A 17,459-nucleotide genomic window follows, 5' to 3' on the forward strand; every position below is an offset into this window, starting at 1 on the left:
ATGGAACACTGACCGGAATATTATCAACAAGAAACAGCAGTGAGGACCAACTTCACCCAGTGCTAAAACTTGCTGCAGGTTGACAAGCGGTTGCACAGAAATATGTAATGGATTTGGGGTTATTTTCTTTGAATATAGTAAATAAAAATAGACATAATTTCTCTCCTACATTGTAGTCACACTGGTCATTCCCCTGGGAACTGCCACCAACCCTCACGTTCAAAGCAGAGAGTACAGATTGCAGTTGTACTAGATCCAAGAGAAAAGAAAGGTGAAGCGACTCCTATTCTGGATGTGAACCTGATAGAATAGTTTTCTGTAGAAAAGGTACCGTAGTAGGTTGCCTCCAGTCCAGTTACCGTCACCAGAGGTAACGGGGCATAGAAATGTTTAATTGTAAAAAGGAGAAAATGTTGGACTGTAAGCGCAACCCTTGTAATGTAAAGCACAAAAAAGCAAAAGTGATTAACCCCACTGCTTCTTTATTAATTGATAACGAGCATAAATAAAGTGTTTCGGGGACGAAGCCCCTTCTTCAGAAATGGCTAGAAGAAAAAAAAAGGGATGTTACTGGATATTCTTATCCTGTACTCCCAGGAAAGAAGGAACAACGGTTGTGCTAGAGGCACCTATGGCTAAGGACCAAGCAGTCGGAGCTGCTTCTTTGTGTGGCGCTGATGAAAGTTGCGAGTGAGTGGCAAGCCTCTTCATACAAGCTATAACACACTTGAAGGGCAAACTGGAGAAGTGAGCAATAGCCACCTAGTAGCTATATAGCCACTTCGTGGTTTACTGTAGCGCCAGGTTATGGCTTCATATTATGGAACAATACCAAGAATGGTATTTGTATGCATTAAGAAGCCACAGTAAGGAACATCCCCTGCAGAAGGGCTGTAGCATGGACACTGGAGAAAGCATTGCATGGATGTCGTAGAGGGTGACCAGGGGACGGAGGCAGCAAATGTTACAGTATAGCCCCAGTGTGGCCTTTGCATAGCTAGCTTGCTTCTTGCCCCAAAAGGTGTTGCAGATGTCCTATCGTAGCAAGGAAGGAGACTTTACAGTCAGCAGCTGCTATGCAAGTTCTACATTTGGGTCATCCAAACACAGTAGGTGCCATAATTGTTGTAGAGTCTTCGGACCACCACTTCTAAGACAGCTAGCTAATTAAAAAGAACGCCTGAAAATTGAAGCAACATCTGCCGTGAAACAGCATCAAGAGTCTCGCGTGCAGAATGCCCTCTGGACGTGAAGAACAAGACCAACCATTAGCGGATGGTGAGTACATAATGGAGCTTCAAGGGGTTACTAAAGTGAAGAAGAGCACTAGGAGATATTATCTTAAAAAACTAGGACACCTGGTGTAAATCAAGAACTGAGAAGTGCAAGAGTCTGCATTCCTGGGGAGATGCAGGAGAGCTTTAACATGTGGAGAAAATATCTGCCACAGACAAATACGACACAAAAGCTGCACATCTTACATGTGGATTTGCAAAAGGGTGAAATCTGCAGCAAATCCAGATTAAAAATCGTATGTCTCACATTTTGCAGCATACCTGTCTGCCATGTAGAAAATCACCCCTAGGAGTCTGTATAAATGTTGTATATTCAGATGCAGTATAACCTTTATATTACACTGTTTGTAGCAAGTTAGCAGGCATTAGGACCACACAGCTCCCCTAGTATGGAGAGGTGCGGGTCAGACGCTACAGTAGGGGCAAAGAGAAGGAAACTAATGGCTCCAGTAGACGGGACAGGAGAAGCAGAGAGGGCAGCAGTGTTCGGGGGCTGAGAAATGCTCCATAGTGCTGCTGTGCCAGATAGTAAAGTGCACTGCGGAGAGAAAGAGACCGGCCATCAGCTTGTAGCGTCCGTGTGCAGCCGGTACAGCCAGAGACTGTGCTACAGGAGGTCAATGAATATGGTGATCTGGCACAAGTGCTCTCCGGGGACTCCCCAGTGGTCTGCGTCCCCCAACCTCTGCTGCGTTACAGCTATCTCATGATGCAAGATGGAGAACAATACGGGGAATATTCTCAACCCGTTGGGGAGATGTACACAGACAGCGAGCATTGTGTATGCTTCTAGAAAAAATTATGATTAGCCGACCAATGAGCATTTGCTCATTTATAGAGAATACTGCAGGTTTTTTTGCGCTTGAAAATACGCACATGTGAACAAACCTATTAAATCAACGCGTTCTATTCTCTGCATATTGTGTGTGTGCAAGCTTTGCATGCACATATTCGCCCATGTAAAGCCGGGCTGAAACAAACCTATGGTAAAACGCTGCATATAAAATGCAGCGTTTTACCGGCTTGTGAAAAGGCATATTGCTGCGTTTTTTGCCAGCGCAAGATAGCGTATCTCATGCATCGGCTTCCTGGTTTCTTCTTTTTTTTAAAACTTTCCTTCTATTGTCTCTTAGGGATGCTGCTTAAAAACGATGGACATACACAATGTAATTACCTACGTACAGCATTTTCGTATGTACCCTTAGAGCTTTATTGTGCGTAATATGCGTTAAAATATGCATTTTTTTTACGTGAGTATTATACGCAGTGAATATAAGTGTGAGTGGAACAGCGAAAATCAATGCGCCCGGTCTAAGGAGGAACATGCACACGTCCCTACTCCTACAGGTTAGGGGTATGCATGGAGGAGGATTGTGCATTGATCTCACTCCATACAATGCGGGTGCCCGCTGCTGCTTACAGCCGACACCCGCCCACAACAGCTCCGATTAGCCGTGCCGCTCATTGGAGCTGTTAAACCTTTAAATGGCGCGGTCAATTTAAATGTGCTCATCAATGTTTGGGGGTCCCACACTGCCCCCCGCAATAAGATTGTGGGATGCCATGGCAGCCGGGGGCCTTCTGTATAATGCTATGGCATGGCATCATACTGCAGGAGCGATCAAACCAGTGCAAGTTCTTGTCCTCCATGGGGACTAAAAAAATTAGTTTAAAAAAGTTTTATTAGTTATTAAAAAAAAGTAATAAAAAAAAGTTAAAACAAAACATTTGCTATGTTTATAGTAAAAAAAAAATCTAAATAATGAAATAAAATAACAAATTTGATATCGCTGCATCTGTAAATGTCCGATCTATCAAAGTAGCGCATTATATACCCCACACGATGAATGTTGTCAGAAAAAAAAAGTGAGAATTGAGCTTGTTTGGTCACTTTGTCTCCAATGTAATAAAAAGCGATCAAAAAAGTCGTATTTACTCCAAAATGGTACCAATGCAAACTACAGGACGTTGCACAAAAAAATGAGCCCTTGCACGACTATGTCAACAGAAAAGTAAAAAAAAAAAAGTTATGTCTGTCAGAAGATGGCAGCAGAAAATAATAATAAAAATAAAAAATAAAAAAGTACAGCAAAAAAAACTATATATATATAAATTTGGTATCATAGTAATCATAGTGACCCATAGAATAAAGCTATCAAGTCATTTTTGTAGCAGTGTGTGTGCCCTAGAAACAAGATGCACTCGAAGATGACGAAATTTAGGTTTTTTTCATTTCACTCTACTTAGATTTTTTTTTTTACAATTTTCGGTACATTAGATAGTTACAATGAAAAATACAACTCGCCACACCAAAATCAAGCCCTTAGACAGCTATGCAGATGGATAAATAAAAGAGTTATGATTTTTTAAAAGAGGCAAGAAAAAACTGAAAATGGGAAAAAAAAAGGCCTGCGTCCTTAAGGGGTTAAAAACTATGGCTGGTGTCACAGCGCCGAACAAGCAAGAGGTACAAGAAAGCCACGTATTGTGAGCAGAGCAAAAAAACAATAAGAAAACAGGAAGGGGATGAAATACCTTTCTGATGTGGCTGCAAGTTACACTATTATAACCTGTCAGATGAGAACGCCCGGTGAAGCTTGGCTTCTTGTAGAGACGTGCTGCAATAACTCTGCAGTGTATTACCGGGCTCCTGAGGCACCTTGTTGTCCTAACAACCTGATGTCATCTATTTGTAGCAAATAATATGCTGGATTTCATCTGGGTTCCGGCTGGAAGACCGCACAGTATGGAGAACACGCACCAGGGCTCCGTGTCCAACTCCCGTGTACATATATTATAACTAGTTTATGAGTAACCCCTTATGGTTGCCGAAGTGCCGTGCTATGCGGTTTTTTTTTTTTCCCCATTGAAGTCAATGGAAAACACGATCCTTTCACGCACATAAAGATCGCAATTTCACAGAAGTGAAATCAAAACTGCATCGCAATGAAAATCACATATTGGCAAGCGTGATATTGAACCAAGTTTCTGGTAGACCCAGGTCAGCTCTGTTAGTGACTGATGTCACTACAGGGGAAAGTTTTTTAACTGTAACTTTGGCTCCCATGGATATAGCTCCTATGATGACCCAGCCGCTTTTTAAGACGTTTTGACTTCCCACCCACCCCCCACTTTGGTGGAAAGGGTTAGTGCATCTACTAAAGCTGGCAATCCACGGAGGCCAATTATCTCAGGTGTGGGAACCCTCACTGAAAAAATATCAAGATAGGTAGAAGGTGTCCTCAAACCACTGGTGAGGAACACAACCAGCTACTTGCAAGACACCACAGACCTACTGAACAAACTGTTAACCATAGGTCCCCACCGTGATGGCGCCATCGTGGCCACAATGGATGTGGAGTCCTTATACTCCAACATCCCACACGAAGATGGACTCACCGCCTGCCAGGCACAACTTGAGGCCAATGGGGTCGCCTCTGAGTCGGTGTTACAACTCACAAGATTCATCCTCACACACAATTATTTCTCCTTTTGCAAAAAGATATACCTACAACTCACCAGAACCACCATCGGCAGTAAAATGGCACCGCAATATGCCAACCTTTTCATGGCGAAACTGGAAAGTGACTTTCTGGCCTACTGCTCCAGCAAACCATTGGCCTACTTCCGTTACATTGATGACATCATAATAATCTGGACCAACAATGAACAAGAACTAATAAAATTCCATGAGAGATTCAACGCATTCCACCCCACCATAAACCTGACATTGAACTACTTATATACCGAAATTAACTTTTTGGATGCCACCATAAAAATACAGACATCCCTATACCCAAAACCGATTGATCGTCCCACATACCTCAGATGGGACAGCTTCCACCCTAAACACATCAAAAAGTCCATCTTCTACAGCCAGACCATCACATATAACTGGATCAGCTCCAACCCAACAGACAGAGAGGAACATCTATACAATCTTAAAGGGACATTTTTAAACCAGAGCTACCATCCCACCTCAATTGATGACCAAATCACCAGAGCCACCAAGATATTTAGAAATTAACTGCTCCAACACAAGGAGAAAAAAAACCCGTTGTGTGCCTCTAGTAGTGACCTACAATTCACAGCTAGAGGTACTAAGAAAAACTGCAAAGAAACTCTACATACCCTATACAAGGATGACCGTCTAAAAATCATATTCCCGGACCTTCACCTTCTGTGTTACAGGCAACCTCTTACTTTGAGGAACTTTATAATCAGGAGTGCATTTCCCTCTGACACACCAAAAGGAACTTATCCCTGTAATTTAAGGAGCTGTAAGAGCTATTCACATGTACTGACAGTGGACAGGATACGGATCCCCAACATGCAACAGGACTACAAGTTCCCGGGGACATTCACATGTTCCACATCTGATCATGTGCAGTAAGGCCTCATGTCCACGGGGAAAATCAGGCCCGCCGCGAAGTCTTCATGTAGAATCTGTAGCGGGTCCCTCCTGCCCCGCGGACATGAGGCCTAAAAATCAGAATAAACTCACCTGCTCCGGACGATGCGGATCTTCCTCCCTTCGCGGCCGGATCTTCTTTCTTCAGCCCGGTGGATGTGCTCGGCACGCTGATGGCGTGCCGCGCGCATGCACTGGGCACATCCGCCGGGCCGAAGAAAGGAGATCCGACCGCGAAGAAAAAGAAGCACTGCATCGTCCGGAGCAGGTGAGTTTAATTCTGGTACGGGTCTCCCGCGGATCCGGACGGCTTCCATAGGCTTCCATAGAAGCCTGCGGGAGCCGTCCCCGCGAGAGACCCGCACGAAAATGGAGCATGTCCATTTTTTTTCCCTCACCCGGATCCGCGCCTGACAGGAAAAATGACATCCGCAGGTATTTAACTACCTGCGGGTGTCCAATGCATCCCTATGGGGCGCGGATCCGTGTGCTGGAAAAACGCTGCGGATTTTAAGCCCATGGACATGAGGCCTAAATGTTCTGTTGGGGGCCTTCATGTTGGAGAAACAGGACAAAAACTGAGATCCAGAATGAGATCTCATTGCCACTCAATTAGAGAGGGAAAGACAGAATTACCTGTGGCAAAACATTTTTGTAGTCATGGATATAACTCTCATCTGCTCTCTGCTATCATACTGAAGGGCAACTTCAAGTCGCAGCGTCACAAAAGAATTTGAAAGTATAAATTTATGGCCATGTTTGATACCCTCAAGAATGGAATGAATCTTGACCCAGGATTCTTGCATAAGTGGAGAATATGAAAGGACTGAAGGAGGTCAAGAGGGATGTCCTCTTCCCATTCATTGTTTTTTTTAACTTCATAAAAATTCAGAAATTGATTTGTAAGAATGTTGCCATCCCTCTATACCAACCTAATTATACAGTGATGTGTATTATCTACGTGCTGCACCTACCTGCGATTGTATGTTTCTCTATGCTATTTAATTTTCAATAAAACGAGTTTAAAAAAAAGAATGTTGCCATCCAATAGGTATGGTATATGGTCTGAATGCAGCCTTAGCCTGATGAAGGGTCGATAGAAGACCCAAAAGCTCGCTGTAACATCATGTATTTTTGTTAGCCATTAAAAGGTATCATATCTACAAGATTACTTGGTTTCTCTTACTGAGAACAATCACAGTTTTCTCTACTGGCTAACACCATAGTAACCCCCCTTTTTTTCGTTGCCCTTTAGTACTAAAACAGTTCGGTCCTCAAGGGGTTAAAAGGCATCAGCTCCACTTGCACAGCAGCTGCTACTAAGAGAGTGCTAATGGCAACAACTTGTGCTTGTATTTTCCCAACAAGTGCTAGACTGAACCTGTAACCATGGGTGTAGCCCGGTTGTTAGTACTACTGTACGCGCTCAATACAAGGAGATGCATGAAAGAACTCATTCACAAGTCCTGCAGCGTTTTACCAGTCTGTGTAAGCCGGCAGCGAGTGCACAGCGCATTGTGACTGTTTTTTTTTCTAATATCCCATTCCATTTTATAGTGGGGGTTGCTTATGAATCACCACCCACATGTAATGTATTGCGTATGGACAGTGCTGCATACACTGCCATAGAAAAGTATAGGGCTTGCTCTGTACGCCGAGAATGCTGCGATCTTATTCATGCACGTATCTACATGCTAACGAGAACGGACTAATGAAAGTCCACGGCCATAATGCACGCTGAAATCATGGTTGTGTGAAGGAGTACAAACAGTGCGTAATTATACTGGAAAAACATTACATCTGGAACTAGCAATTTCATTTGGTGCACTTGTTTGCCGCGCGCAGAAAAAAATACATTAAAAGCCTTGTTCATAGCACAATTGCGCATACACCTGTATGACGCCGGCCTAAGTGTGAAAGCGACTTATTGCTGCCCTTCTGTGAAATTGAAGGACGACGCCTGAGACCAGGGGTCCAACTAGCCTCATGGTAGCCAGCATGTCCAGATGAAAGGATAGGTCACTTCTAGAGATGAGCAAGTACGCTCGGATAAGTCAGTTACTTGAGCGAGCCTCGCTCTTCTCGAGAAACTGTGTTTCTTGTCGGGGAGGGGGAGAGAGAGAGAGAGAGAAAGGGCGGGGAGAGGGGGGGAGAGAGAGGGGGGGAGAGAGGGGGGAGGAGAGAGAGGGGGGAGGAGAGAGAGGGAGGAGAGAGAGGGGGGAGGAGAGAGAGGGGGGAGGAGAGAGGGGGGAGAGAGAGGGGGGGAGAGGGGGGGGGAGAGAGGGGGGGAGAGAGGGGGGGAGAGAGGGGAGGGAGAGAGGGAGGGGGAGAGAGGGGGGGGGGAGGGGGAGAGAGGGGGAGGGGAGAGAGGGGGGAGAGGGGAGGGAGAGAGGGGGGGAGAGGGAGGGGGGGAGGAGAGGGGGGGGGAGGGGGAGGTGGGGGGAGAGAGGTGGGAGAGGTGGGGAGAGAGAGGGGAGAGAGAGAGGGGGGAGAGAGAGGGGGAGAGAGAGAGGGGGGAGAGAGAGGGGGGAGAGAGAGGGGGGAGAGAGAGAGGGGGGAGAGAGAGGGGGGAGGAAGAGAGGGGGGGAGAGAGGGGGGGGAGAGAGAGGGGAGAGAGGGAGGGGAGAGAGGGAGGGGAGAGGGGGGGAGAGAGAGAGGGGGGGAGAGAGAGGGGGGAGAGAGAGAGGGGGGGAGAGAGAGGGGGGAGAGAGAGAGGGGGGGAGAGAGAGAGGGGGGAGAGAGAGGGGAGGGAGAGAGAGGGGGGAGAGAGGGGGGAGAGAGGGGGGAGAGAGAGGAGGGAGAGAGAGAGGAGAGAGGGGGGAGAGAGGGGGAGAGAGGGGAGAGAGAGGGGAGAGAGAGGAGGAGAGAGAGGGGGAGAGAGAGGGGGGGGAGGGGGGGAGAGAGGGGGGGAGAGAGGGGAGGGGAGAGAGGGGGGAGAGAGGGGGGGAGAGAGGGGGGAGAGAGGGGGGGAGAGAGGAGGGAGAGAGGGGGAGAGAGGGGGAGAGGGGGGAGAGAGGGGAGAGAGGGGGAGAGAGAGGGGGGGAGAGAGGGGGGGAGAGGGAAGGGAGGGAAGGGAGAGGGAGGGAGGGAAGGGAGAGAGAGGGGGAAAGAGAGGGAGAGAGAGGAAGGGGGGGGGAGAGAGGGGGGAGAGAGAGTGGGAAAGAGAGGGGAGAGAGAGGAAGGGGGGGGAGAGAGGGGGGAGAGGGGGGAAAAGGGGGAGAGAGGGGGGGAGAGGGGAGAGAGAGAGGGGGGGAGAAGGGGGAGAGAGGGGGAGAGGGGAGAGAGAGAGGGGGGAGAGAGAGGGGGAGAGAGAGGGAGGGGGGAGAGAGGGGGAGAGAGAGTGAGGGAGAGAGAGGGGAAAGAGGGGGGAGAGAGGGGGGGAGAGAGAGGGGGGTGGGGAGAGAGGGGGGGAGGGGAGAGAGGGGGAGAGGGGGGGAGAGAGGGAGAGAGAGGGGGAGAGAGAGGGGGGGAGAGGGGGGGAGAGAGGGGGGAGAGAGGGGGGGAGAGGGGGAGAGGGGGGAGAGGGGGAGAGAGAGGGGGGGAGAGGGGGGAGAGGGGGGGAGAGGGGGGGGAGAGGGGGGAGAGGGGGAGAGAGAGGGGGAGAGGGGGGAGAGGGGGGGAGAGGGGGGAGAGGGGGGGAGAGGGGGGGAGAGGGGGGAGAGGGGGGAGAGAGGGGGGGAGAGGGGAGAGAGAGAGGGGGGGGAGAAGGGGGAGAGAGGGGGAGAGGGGGGAGAGGGGGGGAGAGAGAGGGGGGAGAGAGAGGGAGGGGGGAGAGAGGGGGAGAGAGAGGGGAGAGAGAGGGGAGAGAGAGGGGGAGAGAGTGAGGGAGAGAGAGGGGGAAAGAGGGGGAGAGAGAGGGGGGAGAGAGGGGGAGAGAGAGGGGGGAGGGGGAGAGGGGGGGAGAGAGGGAGAGAGAGGGGAGAGGGGGGGGAGAGGGGGGGAGAGGGGGGGAGAGAGAGGGGGGGTGAGGGGGGAGAGGGGGGGAGAGGGGGGGAGGGGGGAGGGGGGACAGGGGGGGGGAGAGGGGGGAGAGAGGGAGGGAGAGAGGGGGGGAGAGAGGGGGAGAGGGGGGGGGGGAGAGGGAGGGAGAGAGGGGGAGGAGAGAGAGAGGGAGGGGGGGAGAGGGGAGGGAGAGAGAAAGGGAGGGAGGCAGAGCGGGGGGAGAGCAGGGGGAGAGAGGGGGGGAGAGGGGGGGAGAGAGAGAGGGAGAGAGGGAGGGAGGGAGAGCAGGGGGGAGGGGGGGGAAGGGGGGGAGGAGAGAGAGGGAGAGCGGGGGAGGGGGGAGAGGGGGGAGGGAGAGAGGGAGAGGGGGGAGAGGGGGAGAGAGGGGGGGAGAGGGGGGGAGAGGAGGGGAGAGGAGGGGGGAGAGAGGGGGAGAGAGAGGGGGAGAGAGGGGGAGAGAGAGAGGGGAGAGAGGGGGAAAGAGGGGGAAAGAGGGGGAGAGAGAGGGGGAGGGAGGGGGAGGGAGGGGGGAGGGTGGGAGAGAGGGGGGGACGAGGGTGGGAGAGAGGGGGAGGGAGGGGGAGGGGGAGAGAGAGGGGGGAGAGGGGGGAGAGAGGGGGGAGAGAGGGAGAGGAGAGGAGGGAGAGGGGGGGAGAGGGGGGGAGAGGGGGGGGGAGAGGGGGGAGAGAGGGGGGAGGGAGAGAGGGGGAGGGAGAGAGGGAGGGGGGAGAGAGGGGGGAGAGGGGGGAGAGGGTGGGAGAGGGTGGGAGAGAGAGGGGGAGAGGGGGGGAGGGGGGAGAGAGGGGGAGAGGGGGGAGAGGGTGGGAGGAGGGTGGGAGAGGGGGGGAGAGAGAGGGAGAGAGGAGGAGAGCCGGGGGGAGAGAGGGGGGGAGAGAGGGAGAGAGGGGGGGAGGGGGGAGAGAGGGAGAAGAGGGGGGGAGAGAGGGAGAGAGGGGGAGAGAGGGGGGGATAGAGGGGGGGAGAGAGAGGGGGAGAGAGGGGGGAGAGAGGGGGGAGAGAGGGGGGAGAGAGGGGGGAGGGAGAGGGGGAGGGAGAGAGAGGGGGAGAGAGGGGGAGAGAGGGGGAGAGAGAGAGGGGGAGAGGGGGAGAGAGGGGGAGAGAGGGGGAGAGAGGGGGGGAGAGGGGGAGAGAGGGGGAGAGAGAGGGGGAGAGAGAGGGAGAGAGAGGGGGAGAGAGGGGGAGAGAGGGGAGAGAGAGGGAGAGGGAGGGAGAGAGAATGCTCGGACAAGAATGCAGTTACTCAAGAAAGCGAGGCTTGCTCATCCCTAGTCACTTCTACTTTATGGATCCTCTTTTGGCTCAAAACATCGTAACAAGACAGAAAAACTGCCAGAAAAATAAAACAAGTGAAGGAGGCCCAAAACCAGTTTCTTACACAACGCTTGGCAGCACTTTCATTGATGTCTGTTTTTAGTTTTTTTTTCTTACCCTCCTCATCTTCTTCAGCTGCTGAAACGTTGGCTAACAGTTGGCTGAAAGATATGACACCACCAAAACAGAGCTTCTGGTCTGCAGCATATTTTGGAAGGGTCAGGTTATATTTACACGGACAAGAATCTCAGGACGCACAAAACTTGTGCGAACATGACCTCTAATCTCTGGAATGGACTTATTCACATGAGCGACTGTTTTCCCTCACAGCGATGCTGCGAGGTTAATTTATTTATTTTTTTAACTAGGCAACATTTAATACGTAATACCATGTTCATCACGATGCAGACTATGAAGATGTTTTGCTATTTATTGCGCACGGTAAACGCCGTAAAAACAATTTTAAAAATGCCAGAATTGCTTTTTTTCTTTGTCTTGCAAAAAATGTAATAAAACAGATTAAAAGTCACCTGCACCTCAAAATGCTACCAAAAGAACTACAACTCTACCTGCAAAATACAAGCCCTCACGTAGTTCCGTTACCGGAAGAATAAAAATGCTCTAGGTCTTAGGCCGGGCACACACCACCAGATTTGAATTGCGGATTCCACGATTGGTGTCCGCGCTGACTTTCTGTGGTAAACCGTGGGCATTGAAAGGCATGCATTTTCAAATATTCCTTTATACTCACGGAAGCAAATTTCATATTTGCAGCGCGCTCTGTTTTACCACGGAATCCGCATTGATGTCTATGGAGGGCGTCCGACCAGCAGCCCATAGGCAGTTAACATTTGGGCTGCGGGTTCCTGCATCATCGCTAAGCGATGGGGCAGGAAATACAAACAGACAACTGTACTGCACACAACCTCCTGCGAGCCTCCATGGTCATCTGCATACAGTTAAGGAAGGTATGCAGGCTCCCTGGTCGGGTACACAGCTGGAATCCAACCCGCTTTTGAGCCCGGCCATAGAATTCGGCGACGCACAAATTGTTTTTCTTTAAAAATCTTTTTTTATTCTGCAACAGAAGTTAAAAAAGATGACCACCTCTATAACCTCAGTATCGCAGTAATCATGCTGATCGGATAAGAAAGTTATCAGGTTATTTTTATGATTGGTGAACGTCGTAAAAACAAAACCCAAAAACAATGGAGGAATTTCTGCACGTTTTTTTTTCACTCCACCCAAAATGTAATAGAAGTTCTACAGCACATTATATGGACCCCAGAGTGGAGGCATTAAAAGCACGACTAGTCCCACTAAGAACAAGCCCTGATACGACTATGTCAGCGAGGTCTGGCGCTCGCAATGTGATGACGAAAGTCACTTGGTTCTTAACGGGGTTCTCCAGTGAAATACTACTGATGATTAGCCCCAGGATAGGTCAGCAATAGTTGATCGGCTTGGGTCTGTCGCTCGGGACGCTCACAGATAAGCTGAGCGCAAACAATCAGTGCCGCTAATACACAGAGGTTGGAGCAGAAGCCTGCACGCCGACCTCTGTGTAGTGGCTTGTAACTGCAGGCACAGCTTGCATTGAGGGCTTCTGGTACAGTGTTACAGCAGCGGGCGCAGCATGGGCGTCTGGTACAGTGTTACAGCGGCGGCAGCAGCATGGGCTCCTGGTACAGTGTCACAGCGGCAGCAGCATGGGCTCCAGGTACAGTGTCACAGCGGCGGCAGCAGCATGGGCTCCTGGTACAGTGTCACAGCGGCGGCAGCAGCATGGGCTCCTGGTACAGTGTTACAGCGGCGGCGGCAGCATGGGCTCCTGGTACAGTGTTACAGCGGCGGCAGCAGCATGGGCTCCTGGTACAGTGTTACAGCAGCGGCAGCAGCATGGGCCCCTGGTACAGTGTTACAGCGGCGGCAGCAGCACCATGGGCTCCTGGCACAGTGTTACAGCGGCGGCAGCAGCATGGGCTCCTGGTACAGTGTTACAGCGGCGGCAGCAGCATGGGCTCCTGGTACAGTGTTACAGCGGCGGCAGCAGCATGGGCTCCTGGTACAGTGTCACAGCAGCGGCAGCAGCTTGGGCTCCTGGTACAGTGTCACAGCGGCGGCAGCAGCATGGGCCCCTGGTACAGTGTCACAGCGGCGGCAGCAGCAGCATGGGCTCCTGGTACAGTGTCACAGCGGCGGCAGCAGCATGAGCTCCTGGGACAGTGTTACAGCGGCGGCAGCAGCATGGGCTCCTGGTACAGTGTTACAGCGGCGGCAGCAGCATGGGCTCCTGGTACAGTGTTACTGTGATAGACATGATGATTAGTCAGTATAAAATGTCTATCGATTTGTATAAACCAAATGTATTATGCAGCTGTAATGACTTTTAACTTAGTGGAGGGTAATGGCCACACAATTTCATCATGGTATTTGCTAGACAATGGGATGGTGAAATGTGTGATGTAATGTTAGCTGAGTACATAAAGTTGCACAAGAAGCCTCTAAGAGTTAAGGGTCATAGTGTTATATGCATACCTGTATCCAATACTGAGTGTTTACCTAGCCCTCTTCCACCCCCCTATACTGAAGTTAGTTAAATAATGAGTTGACACGCACACAGAAATGTCTTCAGCTAGGACAAAGTCCACGCTACATCAAGACTTGAGGAAGGGTGGGCAGAGAGGCGGGAGATTCTATATGATCCGACAAATGAGAATCTTATATGTTACTGATGTAATCTGTTGCACGCCCATTAAAGGGCGGTTATCATGTGTTATAATAAAAAGCCTGAGCCTCTACACAGTGTAGAGACTCTCCCGGTTTTAGACCAGCATTTGTGTCTGATCTGGTCGATGATGTGTGCACACTATACAATTTGGAAGCTACAAAATACCCCGAAACCTGCTGGAGAAAACCATAATCCAGATCAGTGGCGTCTCTGGGTGAGCCGAGTGGAGATTTTGATTTCTTTCATTCTGGAAAAATACAGAGATCGGCAGATAGCACGCAGAACTCAGGGGCCCGAAAATCTACAGAACACGGTAAGATTGCTTTATGTAAAATCTACCGATGTGAGCTGATTTGACTGCTAATCTGTCTGTTTCTGATCCAGAGTGATAAATCAATGAAAGGCAGGTAATATAGTTCTTTCTACTCGGAAAAAAACACCGTTTTAACCTGCCTAAGGGGTATTTTGTATGCTGTGTATATTATGTCTGAGACGGTTAAAAATTGTGTATACAAGACCAAGAGACAAATTCTGTGAGGGTTAATGTGTCAGAAGGGCGGACTTGGCTGTTTAAGTCTGAGGGAACACGCCAGAGAGACACTTACTCCTAGGTAAACTAGTGTGAGGTTAGGAAAATTTATGATACGCATATTTACCTGTATGATTGAGCGTGTTATGTTCTCATATGTGGAAAGGTATTTATTATTGGGGGAGGGTTGCTGATAAGAGAGTGGACTGAAGTTAAGCCATTGAAAGCATTTCCCAATTAACCCTTCTGTTCCCTTTGTCTTGTGTTTTGTAGCGTTAATGTGCATTGTGATCTGAGTGGGAAAGAGAGGTTATATTGGAAGGATTTGAAGAAAGCAGATTTTACAAGAGGAACACTACTGTGTCCAGAAACTTCGGATAGGATAGACTTGGTAGGTAGAATAGAGTTGAGCAGATTGAGAAGGTTAGGCATAGACGCAGGTTGTTTAGAGAATGGGGAGCAAAGTGAGCAAGGACAAAGGCCATAGAGCTTGTGATTTGGTTGCTGAAGGGGAGGGAGCAGAGTTTACTGAACAATGGGAAAGGACCAGGAAAAGTTGCAGAAAGAAATGTCAGGTTATGGACAGAAAAGCAGAAATGAGTATGATAAGATAGACTGTAGAAAGTTTTCAGAAGATGAGCAGGAAGCCCAGCAGAAAAGAAAGGCGTTTTAGCTAGTTTTTTGGTATAACGTAGTTAAGAGATTCAAGAGGGGAAAGTATGTAGTGGGATATGTGTATTGCTTATGAACAATGTAATGCCTTTGTGTTGACTACAGCCCCTCCCTGTAATGGCGGACGCACTCGCAATGTTTAAAACCCCACATAGTGTGACTCTGCAGTAAATGTGGTGAGCCCTGCCCCCACCCTGAAGTTACTTCCCCCCATGTGCTCACTTTCAGGGTGTGTGATGTTACTTCCGGTCTCTCCCCATCCGGGACAGGACCTGGCCCCGCCCCTTCCTCCTCCAGCGGCCATTTTGCCTCACCTGGAAGTGCTGCCGCCCCTGGCCCCGCCCCTTCCTCCGGCAGCCATTTTGCCTCACCTGGGAGATTTGTAGCCCCGCCCCTTTCTGCCTCTGGCAGCCATTTTGCTGCAATTGGGAGGCCTATATTCCCCAATGCCACTGTATCCAGTTCTAGCCTCATGATTGTCTGAAGTAAGGTTTTGTTTGACCGGACTTTGTTACACTCCAAGATGTGGCCACTTTGGATGTGTGATAAGTTCAGGGAAACAAACCTTTGTGAAGATGCAGCTTGGGACATAGTAGATGACTAAGCTGGTTTATAGTGTATGGAAGATTGGAGTTGATGCATGGGGGACAGAGGCCAGGAATACATGACAGGGGACGCTCTCTCATGTTCCCAGGGGCTCTGTTTTCCACTGCCCGCTTCTCCAATGGATGCTCAGACAGATGATGTTATGGAAGGCTCCTACAGATAGAATAATTTCCCTATAGTCACCCAGCAAACTTTTTCACGCAATTTGATGAAGTAATTTTACTTTTTATGTGAGAAAGAGGGACTGAAGTGCCCAGAGTAGGCTGTTAATTCATCCGTATTCTTTAGTTTTTCCTTAAGTCTTTTGTATATTCTAGCGTCAGTCTACACCGAAGCTATAATTATATTCCGACAGGAGAGTGAAAGTTAAACGCTGGACATTCCCTGAAATACTATTACACTGGGTGACGTAAAATTTTACTTGAGCTGCGCCCTCTTGTGTTAAAAAATGCTAATTGCGACCTGAAGAGAAAAAAAAAAAATCTAAAGGATATTTTCGCTCAGACTTCGCTGCATACAATGTCACCTTGACCTACAAAGTGATTGTTTTTGTACCTCTTGGTTTCGTTTTTCAACTTGTACTAGTTTGAACACAATTAGTCTTTTTTCCATTGAGTATTCCGGTTCAAAAGGGGGGAGGCATAGGTGATCTGGATCATAGATGATCTAGGTGTTGTAGATCAGCTATTGGGTTTAAAATAAATAAATAAATAAATAAATAAATGGAATAAGATAACAAGATTCCGAGCCATGTGAAATAGAACATCAGCACGATTATTTAGTACTAATACAGTAAGAAACTGCAGGTTTGCAAACAGTTACCGGAACCTCTGTTGATAATGCATATGTTGAGCTTTTTGCAGATGGTACCAGGGGGAGGATTGATGACTCCATATCGGGTATGCAGTGGTCACACAACAAGATGTGCTAGAAGCAGAAGCTCTGCCTCCGCATGTCTCAGCACAAGAAGCGGGATGGAAGACCCTCACTGAGGCGAGTAGAGTGGCGAGAGGTAAGATGGCAACCCTTTACACTGACTCCTGGTATGCATTTGGCATAGCTCATGATTACGGCCCAATATGGAAGGCCAGACAGTTTTTACCTTAAGCAGGACAACCAATTGAGAATAGTGCAGCGGTGGAGAGTCTCATGGAGGCCGTACTTCTACCTGACAAAGTTGAGAGTTCGCACCGATTCCTACACTGGAGAGGCGAGAGACGACACCCTCGCTGACAGCATAGCAAAGGCAGCAGCCCTCAAGCTGTGGAAGAAAGAAGAAAAGATACTGACAGCATGAGTCAGTGGTAAAAACTTTGGACATTGACAAAAACTTGGACTTTGATACGCTAAACACTTTTACAGTTACAAGCCAGCAAGGAAGGAAAGAATAAATGAACTAATATGGGAGCAGCAGAAACAAGACAGCGTATGAACAGTCAACAGCACTTGCCTACCACAGTTCCTGTATCCCATGATGGCCCAGCTGATGGACGGAAAGACCCACCTAGTAAAGCAGCAATGACGACGACGCTTGAAAGAGGATGGGCGACTTCTGGGTTCTCTGTAGCTGCTGCATCATTTGTCGAGTTTAGCATGATCTATGCCATAGGTGAGACAGGGCAGAAGTAAATTTGCCACATCACACTTGCCGGGACCACTCTACCCATTTCAGGGATTGCAAATTGACTACTTTCAGCTCCCACTTGTTGGGAAGTATGAATACGTGCTTGTTGTTGTTGTTGATGTCTTTGCAGATTGGAGGCCGACCCTGTTACCAAGGCAAACAAGTAGGTAACCGCAAAGAAGCTCATGAACGAGGTAAACTGTGAATATGGGGTACCAGAAGTGATTCAGAGTCAGACAGAGGTATAAACTTTGCAGGTGAATGTAACATGTCATGTCTGCTCTGGGTGTATCCCAGGCCTTTTACATACTCTACCA

The 17,459-nt window shown here is 49.3% G+C and overlaps 1 protein-coding gene across 1 annotated transcript in view; it reads right to left on the minus strand.

Annotated features, from left to right (window-relative positions):
* The window catches only part of ABCG2 (ATP binding cassette subfamily G member 2 (JR blood group)), a 143,720-nt gene extending 126,941 nt beyond the window's left edge, over window positions 1-16,779 (minus strand). The window contains exon 1 of the mRNA XM_066574097.1: window positions 16,621-16,779. The gene's annotated coding sequence lies outside the window, so the exon portion shown is untranslated. The remainder of the gene's footprint in view (window positions 1-16,620) is intronic.
* Between the last annotated feature and the right edge of the window lie 680 nt (window positions 16,780-17,459).

The sequence above is a fragment of the Eleutherodactylus coqui genome, chromosome 7, assembly GCF_035609145.1.
Source record: "Eleutherodactylus coqui strain aEleCoq1 chromosome 7, aEleCoq1.hap1, whole genome shotgun sequence".
NCBI classification, from domain to species: domain Eukaryota; kingdom Metazoa; phylum Chordata; class Amphibia; order Anura; family Eleutherodactylidae; genus Eleutherodactylus; species Eleutherodactylus coqui.